Here is a 16,694-nt window from a genome sequence, read left to right as displayed (position 1 = left end):
AAAATAACATACCATTTATTTAAACCATGACATGGTACATTAGTCAACGCCAGTACAGAATGACACTGCATCCAGAAACCCAGAGGACTTTATAATGAAGAGATCTGACACAAAGAACAGCATCTGATACATATTCTTTTCTTGTGTTTGTAATAGATCATACAGACAAAATTTCACAACTACACAGGACACTGATGTGTGGCCTGCATGGATACTTTTCTTACTCACCTATGACTTGCATACATTAAGTTAAACGAAAACGACATGTTCTTTAATGTGTTTCCTATGGTATGTGGTTTATAAAGCACCCGGTGCACTGTATATAAAGTCTTCTTATTAAAGATATTTATAAAGTGGCATAAAACAAGGAATGAAAAACAAAACATTGGACAGTGAAACACGCAGTGTTGGTGACTCAGAAAATGGTATTCTTGCCTTTGGGCCACAAGGTCACATGATCACAAGATGATGTTGTATTTGCCTCCACCCTTGTACAGTATGGTCCTGCTTGTGTTCACAGTGCTGTTAAATATATAGTAGTATTTGCCCATCGTATAATCCGGCCATAACCACCCCCACCACTTTTTGTCAAGGGCAAGATGAAGAAAGGGCATTTGGCAATGTCAATAAGCAAGAAAGGGTTATAAAAATCCAGTTTTACTTAATACATTGTTTCTAATACCAGTAGCAGCAGCTGTTTCATACTGTATAAATGTCCATGCCTTTTGCTCCTCCTGACCTTCGCGTGTTTCGTGTCACAGGGACATTTATTGCCTAGCAGCAGGCACTTTTCACCTACTTAAAAGTCATCTCGTTGGAGAACAGCTTGCTGTACAGCATACTTTTCACTTTATCACCAAATAAAAAGTTTACACAAAAGTCTTTCAGAATCAGTTAAAGTTCCTATTTACAGATGTTACTTAAATAATTCTTGTAATGATGTTATGCATTATGTTGAAATGTTTGTCATTGATTTTATTAGGTTTCTCTTAGTATTTCTAAAAGTACTGCTGTTTCCTCAACATTTAAATATCGATTTAAAATAGGAATATATGTGGGCTAATACAGTTTTTTTTTTGTTAAAATACAGCAGTGGTCTATTTAACATGCAGTATGATTACTTTTCCGCTACAGGGGTGGACTTCAATTGCAGAGCAGCTACAGTCACTCTAGATTTTAGTGCCTATACACTTTCATTAATCAAAAAGCAAGTTGGCGGGGGTACAAAAATAATAAAATAAAGCGTTATTTTTACTCCCGACTCTTTAAGTTGCATGTCATTTTTTGTTTCATGTTTTAGTTGCACCTTGGTGTTTATCAAATGTATTTGAACATGTCTGTGTCAGTAGGTAAATGTAAAAAGCTACCAGAATGTAAGTCTAAACATTGAACACCAAAAATGTGAAGACCCGGAACAGGAGAGTTAACATAAGGCTGCATTACTCTACCCCTGCCCCTTGCTCTTTAAGCTCATAGTAAAACCAGAAATGTTTGTTTCTTTTTCAATTTTTTGTATGTTTGCATGTTGTTTTACTAATTATCTGTGGGGATTAAAATCCTCACTGAAATGGAGGTACTGTAGCACCTGTATTAATGCCCCACCTAAATTTTTACCTCTACAGTATCTTGCCACTTGCGCATTCCTGCTTACCAGCAGCACTAATAACATGTAATGACATTTTGATTTGTTACAGGTAGTGCCATTATGGATTGCTACTAATTTATTAAAGTCCATATCTCACATAGAAAATGATTTTTTGGCATTGGGGTCGTACTTGGTTTACTTTCACAATTAGCAAGAAACTAAATCTCCATGGTCAATTTTATGGCACTGAGAAACGTAAAACTATTAATAATTCCGGAAAATACCGACAACGCACAGGTGATGCACGAAGTTGGCGTGACGTCACTAGGGGAACACATACCAGGAACAGGAGAGAGATATACATGACTTCAGAATGTGAAAGCGATCATTACGAATTTCTCCAGCGTTTTGAGTAGTCTGTACTACAATAAGGACAGCGGGAGTGTGGTGTGTAATGAAATAAATTGTGGGGAGAAAGAATACGTGGTTTGACGCCCGATTCCTAACTGTTTTGAACCTCCAGCAGGAGAAAATAACCACGCTGGCATCAAGAATGCGAGCGACACGCCCCCTTGTCTGCAGGTCGCTAATTCTGAATGTTGTACAGTTAACCCCGGCTAGCAGTTCACTTATGTCAATAAAAAATGTGTATTTCAGTATTTGGTTTGTTGTACCATTTGCCTTGCAAATAGTGTTTACCGTTTCCCATCCACTTCAACAATAAAGCATTGTTTATATTACAGGGCCGAGATGACTTGCATGGTCACGTACAGCTCTTCAACTCCATTCATGAAATAAACACTTATGCTTTCCCTGATTTAGTGAAATTAAATAGGCCTAACCTCCTTGTGAACTGCACGTAATTATTATTATTTCTTGGCAGACGTCCTTAACCAGTAATGTGCATATGAACATTACCTTAAAGATAAAATTGAAAATCGAAAGCTTACCTAAAAAAACTGCATGAATGCATTCATTCTTTTGATTTCTGCATCAGAACTCTTGAGCACGCAATGTGTTTGTATTGGTTTATAGTACTCTGACGTTATTGGTTTTATTAAGGCAGCAATGTGAAAGCCGTGCTCATGTTTATTGGGTAGTTTTGGGCCATGGAGTTTATTTGATAACAATATATTGTATAATAATAATTATGATAATAATAATATCTGACGTCTGAAAAAACAAATGCAACACATGCAGAGAACTGATTATGTGCAGTGGATAGCTAGTAGTATTGAGCACTAGTGCACAGTAAGAAAAAAACAAACAAAAAACTATGGTAATCATTTTTATAACTTATGAAGTGTCTTATAGATGCAGCTATTTAAGAATGTATTTTTGATATAAAAGTAAACGGTACGAAATTGTTTAATTAAGGCTGGTAAAAAAAAAAAGTATTGCGGTTTCTAAATGGTTCGTCTGGTGTCGGGAAAATGAATCAATGGTCACTTGATGATTGTCTTTGTGAACAGCTGTCTTTGTAAAGGTGTGCGTGTGTTTTTTGACACCGTTTAACCATCGCGAAAGAGGTATGTATGCTCGTTTTGTTTATGCCATAGACATATGCATCCATGAGTTTACGGTTCGTGTTTTCCCCTTGTGATGTCACAGATGTCAAGATTCGAAATCAGGGAGGAAGCTCTCAAAACAAGCTTTACGATTGTAAATTTCTTACAGTTGCAGCGCAAAAGTATAAATGATATATATATATATATGCTGACCTTATTAAACTACTTGCCGTTGTCCTATTATGACTGGAACTTCACTTCATCAGGGATTGTGCTTTTTATTTGATGGTGAGTGTGTGATATGTTTTAGAGTTTTTAACACAGTTTAACATTGAAGTGGTCTATGTTGTTGATGCCAACACTTTCCAACACTTTCAATTTGTATGACTGGTGAATACAATACCAACACTATAAATGTAGTTTCCATGTTTGAAATAACAGGAGGATCTTTTACAGTTACAGCTATTAACAGTTTCTGTAACAGTAAAAGGGCTAAGGTTGTGATAAAGAATTCAGTACCTGCGAAACCTGAGATTGCCTGTCCTGGGAATTGAGGCCTGTTATCAGTATACAGGACAGGAGAGGGAAGCTGCAGATATATCATACAGGACAGGAGAAGGAAGCTGCTGATATATCATACAGGACAGGAGAGGGAAGCTGCTGATATATCATACAGGACAGGAGAAGGAAGCTGCTGATATATCATACAGGACAGGAGAAGGAAGCTGCTGATATATCATACAGGACAGGAGAAGGAAGCTGCTGATATATCATACAGGACAGGAGAAGGAAGCTGCTGATATATCATACAGGACAGGAGAGTGAAGCCGCTGATATATCATACAGGACAGGAGAAGGAAGCTGCTGATATATCATACAGGACAGGAGAGGGAAGCCGCTGATATATCATACAGGACAGGAGAGTGAAGCTGCAGATATATCATACAGGACAGGAGAGGGAAGCTGCTGATATATCATACAGGACAGGAGAGTGAAGCCGCAGATATATCATACAGGACAGGAGAAGGAAGCCGCTGATATATCATACAGGACAGGAGAGGGAAGCTGCTGATATATCATACAGGACAGGAGAGGGAAGCCGCTGATGTATCATACAGGACAGGAGAAGGAAGCCGCTGATATATCATACAGGACAGGAGAGGGAAGCTGCTGATATATCATACAGGACAGGAGAGGGAAGCCGCTGATGTATCATACAGGACAGGAGAAGGAAGCCGCTGATATATCATACAGGACAGGAGAGTGAAGCCGTTGATATATCATACAGGACAGGAGAAGGAAGCCGCTGATATATCATACAGGACAGGAGAGGGAAGCCGCTGATGTATCATACAGGACAGGAGAGTGAAGCCGTTGATATATCATACAGGACAGGAGAAGGAAGCCGCTGATATATCATACAGGACAGGAGAGTGAAGCCGTTGATATATCATACAGGACAGGAGAAGGAAGCCGCTGATATATCATACAGGACAGGAGAGGGAAGCCGCTGATGTATCATACAGGACAGGAGAAGGAAGCCGCTGATATATCATACAGGACAGGAGAGGGAAGCTGCTGATATATCATACAGGACAGGAGAAGGAAGCCGCTGATATATCATACAGGTCAGGAGAGGGAAGCCGCTGATGTATCATACAGGACAGGAGAAGGAAGCCGCTGATATATCATACAGGACAGGAGAGGGAAGCTGCTGATATATCATACAGGACAGGAGAAGGAAGCCGCTGATATATCATACAGGACAGGAGAGTGAAACCGCAGATATATCATACAGGACAGGAGAGGGAAGCCGCAGATATATCATACAGGACAGGAGAAGGAAGCTGCTGATATATCATACAGGACAGGAGAGGGAAGCCGCTGATATATCATACAGGACAGGAGAAGGAAGCCGCTGATATATCATACAGGACAGGAGAGGGAAGCTGCAGATATATCATAAAGGACAGGAGAAGGAAGCTGCTGATATATCATACAGGACAGGAGAAGGAAGCCGCTGATATATCATACAGGACAGGAGAAGGAAGCTGCTGATATATCATACAGGACAGGAGAGGGAAGCCACTGATATATCATACAGGACAGGAGAGTGAAACCGCAGATATATCATACATAACTAGGAAACAGGTCATTTAGGCAACTCATTTTTGTTAAAATTACGGTGGTTTGTAGTTCACATGTACACCGTAAAATTGTCTCTTCTAGCATTTTTAAGCAGTCACGGAACGGGGGATTATATGATCTCATAAACCTCTTATATTCATATTTTCAGTGTTGTGGAACCCCCTGGGGCAAAATCTAATGGCATCCTTCACAAGCCTGTGGGGACAATCACTAATGTTTATAGTAAAAGGGGAGAGTCCATGGAAAAACACAGCAAGGAAATTGGATTTGTACCCAAAGATTCTCCAAATAAAAATGATCCCCAGTAAGGAAGGCATTTCCGTTCTGACAGGGATATAGGGATGGTTCCTCTATGTATGCCGAACAAAGGCACATATCTTTTGTGACTTTTAAACACTCAATTTTGCTGAATTTCAAATTCAAATTCAATGACAAACATTTTGACTGAAAGACTTGTAGTCGAAGTGTTTGTCATTGAATTTTAGTTTCTTTTAGCATTTCTAAAAGGTACATGCCTGCGTACATTTCCCATATATCTAGAGAACTGCTTAACCAGTGCTGAAACTTTATCAGAGTCTGGGGACATGAGGAAGTGCCTGTCCATCTGTCTGTACGTTTGTACGTGCTACTATAGTTATCCAAATGAAACTGGATAAAGACATTCTTGTTGAAGTTGTTGTAGTATCACTATCAGGGAATATAGGGAGGCCACATTCTGTCTATTCATCATCAATACAGATCTACTGTACTTGACTAATCTTGTATTTAAAACCATTGCGGGTATTGTTAAAAAGAGCTTTGCAGTGTTAGCAGGCTGCCTTGTACTCTTGAGAAGCATTAATTGCAAGTTGATTACAGATTATTTTAAGTTATGAAGTGTGTGATGGATTAAATGAAAAGAAACCCTTCCGTCACTAAGAATTATCTAGAGTGGTCTGTTATGGAGGAAGGATTCATGGAAAATGACAAGGATGATTATTTAATTAAAGATCTTCAATAATGCACCATCCCATCCCATCCCCTCTGAAATGGTGTTCAATCCATACTGTTTGAATATGTGTTATTTGTTATCATATTATTATTTTTTTATCTTGACAATATCAATGACTGTAAATAATTCTATCTGCTTGTTTTTTTTTTCAGGTCCTGGGAGTATACATGCTCCAAACTGGGTGTGGGATTTATGTGGCCTTGCTACCTTTGCTGCCTATGCTTTAGGTAAGAACATACAATATATAATTCTGTGGTTAAAACAATACTGAACTCATCTTGTTTTTGAGAATAGCCATGACCTAACTGTCTGTATCCCTGCAATATCTTTATTTAACAATAGTGATATTCATTATTTATTTATTTTCAGTATTTTTAACCATTATTAACTTGACAATGCAGTCAAACATATTTCCAAGCGAAGGTCTTCGGCTGAACTGTTGTCAATTCTTGGTATTATATACAGTCTATATAGCTAGTGTGTAACCGAAAGAAAATTGGCAGTGACAGTTATTATTTACGAGTGAGAGTGTACGGTATGGCCAGCAGATGGCACTCTCTCCAGATTGTTCCAAATCAATGGGTTAACAGATAGCAGGTGGAGTTTTATTTAGCTTCTGTGTGGGGATATGTAATATTAGAAAATAATTTTAATACTTTCTACAGCATTTAATTACATTTTTTACATCATTTTTTTGCCAAATGTTACCTGCAGCAAAACTCTTTATAAATATTTATTGTGCATTACACTGAATGCCCTGTATAATTATTACTGTTTTTCTATAATGTTGAGCAAACATGCTAGCTCAACTGGTCTTAGGTACCCCTTATAATTTGGAAAATTAGATAGTTGTAATACATCCTAGTATGTAGTAAGTCACAAAGCAATGAACAGAAATGTCTTGAGGTGAAAGAAAATAGCACAATTCTTGAATTCTTTTATACTGACCAGCAAAAGTAACACAGTGGGCAAAGGGTATAATGTGGCTTTGTTGTATTTGTACATTATGGTTTTGTTCAATCTCTTCATTAACAGATACACTATTTGACCCAATATGTCACCCTATCTTGAAAAGATCACAAATTGGGTTGTTATGTGTTGTGCCAATCACAGTGTGACCTTTTGTCAACACATTTAAAGCTTATATGAAGCGTTTTTGTTTGTATTCAAAAGCACTCACCAAACTGGACTTCTGCAACATTCAATAACAAAACATGTAAAAAGAAGTACTTTGTATTTTATTATCAATATAATACAACTATGTGTAATAAATACAGGTTATTGGGGTACATAATACAAACAAGCAATATCTGTGATTGGTTAAGGCTGTGCACTGATGAGAATTCATCACCCTTTTGTGATTGCTTTTCTCCTCCTGTAGACACTAACAGCAGTGTATCTGCTGACCGCACTAGTTGGTGTAGAGGCGTGGTATTTGCACTTTGGTTATTTCTTTACAGATATTTGAATAGCTATGGTTATAGGTAAGTCTCCCACCTGTGTGAGTCTCCCCCCTTTGTCTTTTCCAGTGTTTTGGTAATGTCCTCATGCTTTGATTTGTTTTTTTTAGTTTGTTTCTTGTGTAACCAGAGAAGGGGAGTGTCCAACAATTCAGATTACCTTCCTGTAGCAGGGCGGTAGCGAGCACTGTACATTTATTTGTTTATTTATTTTTAGATCAGGGTCTCCGCCTCCGCCCCTGTGCAGTGTATGTTGTATTTGTTTTTGTTATTATTTATGTATTTATTTCTGTGACGGCGAGGCGCTGCAGGTTTTGTTATTGTTTTATTTAAAAAGTGGGTACTCGTCCTCTGCCAGGAATAATTAGCAAAGCTCATGCAGAAGGTGGTCATCTCCCAAATTAATTAGGTTATTTAATTTGTTGCTAATCGGGAGATGGTCACCGGTATAAAAAGCCTGCAGCTCTCCAGCTCGTGGTGGGTGTTTAAGAGGAGTGTATGAGAGAGAGCGAGGAGAGCGAGAGCAAAAACGAAACTGAATAAAATAATACAATACAGGAACAGTGACAGCGACTGCCCAGCCTGACCTGTATGGTTTATTTATTATTTTGTGTTCATGATTATTTTTGTTTACCCTTTTATTTTGCTCTATGAGCACAGTGTCTTTTTCTGTTTAAACTTTTATTTATTTTTGTTATTTAAAAATAAAAAGGCGCGCCACGTCATTTATTTTAATCTGCAGTACTGGTGTGTTTCCCTTCCTGCTTCTGCCGTGACATCACCGCCCAGCCACCCTGTCACACTTCCCTTTTAAGATACTGACTTTCTTTAAGTTATATGCATTTACAGTATCTCACCACCAGGAGGCATTTAAACATATCATTAATTCAAAGGTAAACAATCGGTTTCTAAAGGGAAAGTGATTTTGCCACAATATTCATATTTTGCTTTTGGCACAACCCTTGTAAATCACCTCATCAATATAGAGAGATTATGGATTTTCAGTTTTCACATTAACTGTTTTACTGTGTGTTAATATACAGTTAATATACAGTAGTTGCTAATAAAAGTAAGTACATGTTCAGATTTGGGGTGGGGGGGGGGGGGGGTTATTTTTTGCTTTTGGGGGGTTAAATCCCTTATTTAGTATAGCTACACAACATTACTTCAGGGATGTGTCAGGTTACATAATTTTATGTTTGATTCATGTTTAACATTAATTTAAAAAAATAAATAAATAAATCAGTAGGGGGTGTCAGGTAACAATCAGGCTTTATCGGGTTTAACCCTCAAGTCAGAATCCCTGTACATAAGGAGTCATTGTTGAAAGAATATTACTATGCATTTATGCAGATTGGGATACCAGCTGTCTAAACAAGTTAATCATTTCAACTCCCATAGGTTATTATTTAATGGTTTCATATTCTAGGCTAAATATAATCATACAAAACTCATTTGACATACCAAGTCCCAAACCCTTTTCTTTCCTCTGCTGTAAACATATTCGACCTTTAAACGTGGCCCCTTGTATTTAGTGTGAAGGACTCATCGTTAATCCTTTTTCTTAACTTCCTGTCGAAAGGCCCTATATTCAAATTTAAACATTTCTTCAACAGGAAACTGATGTTTTATCTGACGTCTGCTGCATTAAGAAGCAGCTGTGCAGGCCTCATCTGACTTCTATTAGAGCAGAGAGTTACTCAGAGCTGGCTTATGTAACACAGCCGCTCAGCAGGAGGACATGCCTTGTTTTTCTGTAGTTTCTGATGTAACTTTTATAGCTGTAGTGAAGAAACAATTTAAATACTTAACAGTTTAGCTTCTGTAGATAATGAAGCATACACAGTAACTGGGACGTGCCTAACATAATAATGGCAACACATTTTCTTTCCAAGTAGGGAATCGGTTTCTTCAACCACATGACCACAAGATGTTGGTCAAAAGTCCTCAGCTGGATTAAGCAGTATCCATCGATTTGTCAAATTGTTGTAGGTCCGCTATAGTTGTACCTGAATATCATAGCATATGCTGCTCAGCCTGCACGGCATTTCTTTCTTTCCAGAAGGAGATTACTGAGCTCCTATCTATTTATTCAGAGGGGTCACAGGTTTGAATAGCACTGCTGTAACTTTACATACACTGCTGCTGGACCCTCAGCCAGGTACTTTCTGTTTGAGGCTTTTGATAGATGAAGGGTCCCAAAGTCTTTCTAAAACTTTTCTATCCATGCCCGTCCAAGCTGTTACCCCTGCAGCATACCATTAATGCATACTTGCTCTAGTTCAACTAAAAAAACATGTGTCTGTTAAAAATGATTCACAGTACTGCCAAATACAATGGAAGGCTGCGTATCCGCAACAGTGTGAAAGGTCCCAGTTTACAGTATCTAAATATTTATTATACGTTTGAAAGGATTGCAGAATGCTCAAGAGGTTAATGATTCACCTATGTCTAGGGGAGCAGTCAGTTGTGTAGGTGTTCAGTGTTAGAGTGTGCTTCTGTTTTTCAGGTTGCTGTGCTTTTCCCTCCTTGCCACAGACACTTTACAACATTTATCAGTGAGTATACTTTAAATAATTGAGTGCAATTCCCTATGTAACATGTTACTTTCTTAGTTTTTTTTTATAGATCTAGGACAGAAATATAGGGCAGTATTCACAAAATGTTCTGTTTGTAGAAATATTGCTGATAAATATCACTTAGGTTCAACAGTGCTTTGAAAAACCCGGAATACACCTAAAAAATCCCTTTAAAACAGTCCTTAAAGTTCCGTAAATATATGAATATATTTCCTGTTGGTGATTCTCAGCACAGCCTCATAATCCATTCTGAGAGAACAAAGGGTTTCTATAGCAACTAGAATCAATCTGATATATATTATTCATCTTGTAGTCACATCTGATCAGTAACACTGTTTCATAATAAGAAAAAGAATCAAATAAATGAACAAAAAATAAGACCCTTGTGGTATCCTTTTATTCATATGTAAATTGATCTATGTGTCCACTATCTGAGTCTACCACCTATCACCGTTTGTATCCGGCTTTGGAATTCTATATACTGTACAGCACATAGTTAATGTATTAATTGCAAATACAGAATAGAAAATCAAGTTCACCCTCTGCTAAACGAAAACAATATTCAAACCATTATTGTTAACGCTGTTATTTTGCCACTATGTGATCTATTTAATTTAAACAGCTGTATATTGTACAGTAATACTTTTATACCATAGTCCAGAGGCTTCAGTACATTTACATTTTTTTTTGCTGTTGAGACTATTTCCATTTGGATGTTTTCCAGATGTGTATGTACTGTATGCTTTCAGACATGCAGGGAAAAATATGTTAAACAAATGTTCACAGTCTACCATTGGGACGTGAGCAATTCATCTATAAAATAATCACCATTTAAATCGCACAGCACAATATGTCGCCTGCTTGTTTAACAACCTAGCTGTATGTTTAAGAATTTTACAGTTGATATACGTACAGTGTTTAAGTATGATTCTGAAACACATTGCACCACCAAGAAAGCACATATGAAAAAGGATTTCAAAACCTTGGCAAGCACTCCTTTAAACTGATCAGGTTATGTCATATCATGGGCTACAAATTTTAGGTTTTAACAGATAAACACACCCGGAAAATAAATAAATAAATAAAAAATTAATGAAACAGGCGTAAATCTGATGAACACTGAAATAACACAGGAGGTTTCGACACTGATTTTTGTCCGTCTATAAAAAAAAAAACGAAATGTTAAAAATAAACACAGAATAACAGAAATTATACAGTACTATAGAAATTAACTAGACCTCTGATTGGGGTCAAGAATTTAACCTGGGGTAAAAAAAAATCTCAAATTACCATATTCCTTCGAATTTAATTTCTGACAAATCAGACAGATGGGTTTATTTTCTAACTCAATAAAGAAAAACTCCCAGACAGAGTATTTAAGAGAATCATTTTTATTAGGCCTACTCCTTACTTGTGTCGGTTGAATGTGAGGACTTGCTGCCTGGCACGAAACATCTTCAGAATCAAAGAGCGCTGGGGACTAGCTTGTTGTACTTTGACTGGGAGCAGTATTGGTGGCTTCAGTAGAAAGCTCTTCATTTTTCTTACTAGTTTTTTGTGAATTATAAAACTATCCATTTTTTACAGTAGATACCACAGCTGTATTGATGCCGACAGGAGCTGACGTGTGATCACACGGTTCTCGAGCAACAACCAATAAGAAGAGTAGGATTTACGATTTAGATTTTGTGATTGGCTGAATAACAAAAAAAGTAGGCGGGTTAAAGTGGCAGTGGCGATGGTGAAAATGGAATGAAAAATACAAAAGTACGTACTAAAAATAATAATAATAATAATAAAGATGTACAAAACGCGGCGGGATTATACAGAGACAGAGGCGGGCCACTCCTTGGGACCCCAAGGGCCACTTTTGGCCCGCGGGACATCTAATGAGGAACACTGATCTAGACAATGTAAGGGAGCTTAAAAAAAGGCCAACAAGATGCTCGAATATATAGTAAAAAGTGTTGAATTTAAATCAAGGGAAGTAATGTTAAAACTTTACAATGCATTAGTAAGACCTCATCTAGAATATTGTGTTCAGTTCTGGTCACCTCGCTACAAAAAGGATATTGCTGCTCTAGAAAGAGTGCAAAGAAGAGCGACCAGAATTATTCCGGGTTTATAAGACATGTCATATGCAGACAGGCTAAAATAATCTATTCAGTCTTGAACAAACAAGACTATGTGGTGATCTGATTCAAGCATTCAACATTCTAAAAGGTATTGACAATGTCGACCCAAGGGGCTTTTTCGACCTGAAAAAAGAATCAAGGACCAGGGGTGACACGTGGAGATTAGATAAAGGGGCAGAAACAGAAAATAGGAGGCACTTTTTTACACAGAGAATTGTGGGAGTCTGGAACCAACTCCCCAGTTATGTTGTTGAAGCTGACACCCAGTTATCCTTCAAGAAGCTGCTTGATGAGATTCTGGGACCAATAAGCTACTAACAACCAAATGAGCAAGATGGGCTGAATGGCCTCCTCTCGTTTATAGCCTTTCTTATGTTCTTATGTCTCAAGAGACTGTTGCATGATCTTGGTTAGCAGTTTGTAAATAATTTCTTTCATTTCTTTGAGTGCTATTGGGAGGATCTCATCTGGCCCAGGGGATTTGTTTATTTTAAGAGCTCCTCGTCCCTTTAACACTTCTGCCTCTGTTATGCTAAAGTTATTTAAAATTGGACAGGAACAGGTCGACATGTGGGGTATGTTGCCCGTATCCTCCTTTGTAAAAAATTGTGAAAAGTAATTATTTAATATATTTGCTATTTTGTTCTCATCATCTAATGTTTTGCCATTTCTATCTCTTAGACATTTTACTTCCTCCTTGAATGTTCTTTTGCTGTTATAATATTGGAAAAAACTTTTTGGAATTGGTTGTAGCCCCCTTGGCAATGCTTATTTCTAACTCTTTCTTGGCCTTTCTAACATCCTTTTGACTTGCACTTGCAGTTTCAAGTACTCGTTCTGTGTACTTTGTTCTTGGTCCCTTTTAAACACTCTGTAAAGTTCCTTTTTTCTCCTAATATTGTTTTTTAATTAATGTATTAAACCATTTTGGTCATTTTGTTTTAGATTGTGATTTGTCTACTTTTGGGATGTAATTGTTTTGCGCCTCTAGTACTACATTTTTGAAAAATAGCCGTCCTTTCTCTGTGGATGTTTTCTCTATTTTACTCCAATCTACTTCTGTTAGTCTCTGTTTCATGTGTAACTGAGGTTGTATCTTTGTAAATGCATATTTATTTGATGTTTTATTTTTTCCTCAAATTGAGTGTGGGAAATGTGTGCTGCATCTTAAATTCAAGGGCATCTTAAATTGGAAGGAATACTGTAGTTTATTGTATATTACGTCTTATTTCCAGAGCATGAAAGAATAACACTACTGATGAATTTACTGCTACAATAAATACAGATGCCCAGCACTGTATCAAGAAAGAATTGACTGAAGGCAGAATAAAGACCTGAGCAGCAGTGAAGTGATGTACGCTGTCTGAGGTAAATAATGCCATTGGTGGTACCACGGATTAGGTTAACCACTAGGCTAACCACTAACTTCATGTCATTCAATAAACTAGTTCACTATAATTGAGTTAAAGTTCCCCATCTGCAAAAATTGCTTAGAGCAGAAGACTACAGTAAATAAGCATTTGAGATGTGCTGTTTTTAGTAGTTAATGAATCCCAATACTTCATCTCCCACCTCCCTACTGTATTAGAGCCCCAATGTTGCAGAGAAGTGACAATGACTAACAAATGTTTAAAATGTTCTCCAGTTGTCTGCTTTGGTCTTGTATTTACATATTCTTTTTATTGTTACAGTGCAGGCTGATTACTTGCCAAATGACAAACACAAGGTTGGAGGTCTTTCACTGGTTATTGTTTCCAATTAGCTGGAATTGTCAGTGCTTTTCCAACTGGACTACTGGTGCAGTCAGAGTTCATCTTAATTGTTGGCCACACCCTGCTTTTGACAATAGCACATGTTCACTACGGCCTCTGCATGGTAAGTATTTGCCATTCCTTGAAGCAATACATAACATATGGATAAATATACCGTTTTTTTTAATATCGGGCAGATACTAAATCCTTGTACGATGCAGTTGCATATATACAATTTATTGTATATATTAGATGAGACGAAAGTGATTGCATCACGTGATAGACGTACCTCACAAAAACAATGTATTGCATAGTTAGCTCCAATTTAATGACTCCCGTTTCACCTTACAGTCTACAGTTCCTGCAATAGTAATGTGTATTATAAGAAAATAGTTTGAACCCCTTTTTACTGCCACAATGCCTCAGACCATACATTGTTTTCATGTGTGGCTGGGGAAAGGTCCAGGGACTACTTAGCAAGCCGTGGCAGCAGTAGGATGAGGAGATGGACCCAGAATTGTGTGTGGCGGACTGTATGTGTTTTAAAGCAATTTTGGAACAGTAATCCTTGGTGATTCTGCAAACCATAACACAAACTAGTTTCCACTAAAAAGAGCAAAATTCTCAGATAAAAAAAAAAAATAAAAAATCTGTGTTATTCCGCAATTAAAATAAAAGGCTAAAATGCTGCTCCAAGTGTAAAACTAAAAATTCTCCCACAGCATAGACAATCCATATTTTTCTCGCATTATTCCGCAGAAAACAGATTTCTGGGATCCCTGATGATTAATAACAGTGGTGTAAAAATGTATCCTGTTAAAATTATGAATTTGTTCATGCTTGCAGGGAAAACAGCTGAGTAAACACTTGACCATTTGTATCTTCTCGTTGGAGAATCGCCATCAGGAATGAGGCCATTGCTGGAAAAATACAGGAAATCTAAAGCATTCTTCTTCGGACTGAGACTGGAAAGCTATAGAATAGGGGCATTCATTATTCTTGCATTTAAAAGACCAAATGGTTTGTGAGGGTACGTAATTAGGGATCAGTTACATCTCAGATAAGCATTCTAGCGGTTATGAAATTAAATAAATAAATAAATACATTTGTAATGGGTTTGTGTAACATTTATTAAAATTAATTTCTCCAAGTTACATTTATGATATGCTGTTAATCTTTTTAACAGAATACTGAAAACCGACAGAATCAAATGCTATAATAACTGTATTTTTTTAAGACAATTTTCTTAGTGTTAATAATATTGTAGTCATTACTACTTTCTGCCAGCAGCCTTCCACTGCTACCACTTGTAAAGCTCTTATTGTGGGTTTTGTATTTTTAAAAAGTAGCCCTATTTTCTCATGGATATGTTGCTGGTATTTTAGGCCTGACCTTGTTTTCTGCAGCATATTTATAGAATTCTGAAACATTCCCTGAGGAAGGCATTTCCAACTGCTGCTGAGAGGCATGGAAATACTTAAGAAAAGTACCAAATTAGGCACTAAATACTGGCCTGATTTTTAAGGTTTATTTTGTCAATTTCCACCCATATTTACTAGGCAAAGCTTATCAGTTAAGTCAGTGGATAAACAAGATCTGCTGATACACTCAGTTTCCCACAGCTGTTTCCTTGGTAAGATCTTACTTTAAAACTGTTGCTGCAGCACAGCTTGTCAATTCACCACAAGATTAACACACTTCCACAAAAAAAACTGCTTTTTGGATCTTGTAAATCATGAAAGCTGAAATGTAGATTGTAGATTTAAGAATTAACAATGCAAAACATTGTTTTTCTCCAGCATTTTAACACACAGCAACATTTTAACATACATGCATCCTTGCATACTGATAGACCAATTGAACTTTCAGCACTGTGCTGACTTATTTAATTCAATAAGGTCATAACAATGCTATCACACTTTCTGTAATTACACAGGTTTCCTATTTAACTTGTACTTCCGAAATTGCTTGTCCCTTAAACTTTGGATATTTAACTTAAATGAAGGGTTATTTTCAACCCAGCTTATAAGTAAAGGTGTAAAATCCTGCTTAACAGGAAAGACAATTAAACACTTTCTTTCTTCTATTCTGAAAAATGAATACATATATGAAAAAGAAATAGATTGTGATACTGCCTGGCTACTTTATTCGGGCCTGTCTTACCGATTGGATTTGACCTCATCCTTGTGTGGGACATGTTCTCCTGGTAAGTCCTTTGCATTTTCTAGAAGGCCACCTGTGTGTGCTGTCTGAGTGTCTGTGTGTATCTTCCAGGTCTGTGACCTCACACCACCAAGCCATCCGTGTCACACCACCCAACAGTACTGTACTTATACCCTAATAGCGATGGGTACTTTCAAGACAATAGTGTTCCCATCACTTGTTCCGTAATTGTGTGTGAATGGTTTACAAACTACTTCAAGCATCTTCCTTAGGCACCACAATCACCGGATCTCAATCCAACTGAGCATGTTTGGAATGAACCCGAGCAACGCATTCATCATCACGATTCTCTGCCTACCTCTGCACCAATTGTA

The 16,694-nt window shown here is 37.3% G+C and overlaps 1 long non-coding RNA gene across 1 annotated transcript; it reads left to right on the top strand.

Annotated features, from left to right (window-relative positions):
* The first annotated feature begins 10,183 nt into the window (after positions 1–10,183).
* LOC131737031 (uncharacterized) lies at positions 10,184–15,223 on the top strand. The gene is made up of 4 exons (XR_009328605.1): positions 10,184–10,250; positions 13,642–13,774; positions 14,098–14,281; positions 15,004–15,223. It is a non-coding gene; the product is annotated as an uncharacterized LOC131737031 (long non-coding RNA).
* Positions 15,224–16,694: the final 1,471 nt, after the last annotated feature.

Source organism: Acipenser ruthenus, chromosome 4 (assembly GCF_902713425.1).
Source record: "Acipenser ruthenus chromosome 4, fAciRut3.2 maternal haplotype, whole genome shotgun sequence".
Taxonomy (NCBI): Eukaryota; Metazoa; Chordata; class Actinopteri; order Acipenseriformes; family Acipenseridae; genus Acipenser; species Acipenser ruthenus.
The sequence above is the reverse complement of the archived record's forward strand: the minus strand, read 5'-3'. Positions and strand labels throughout refer to the sequence as shown.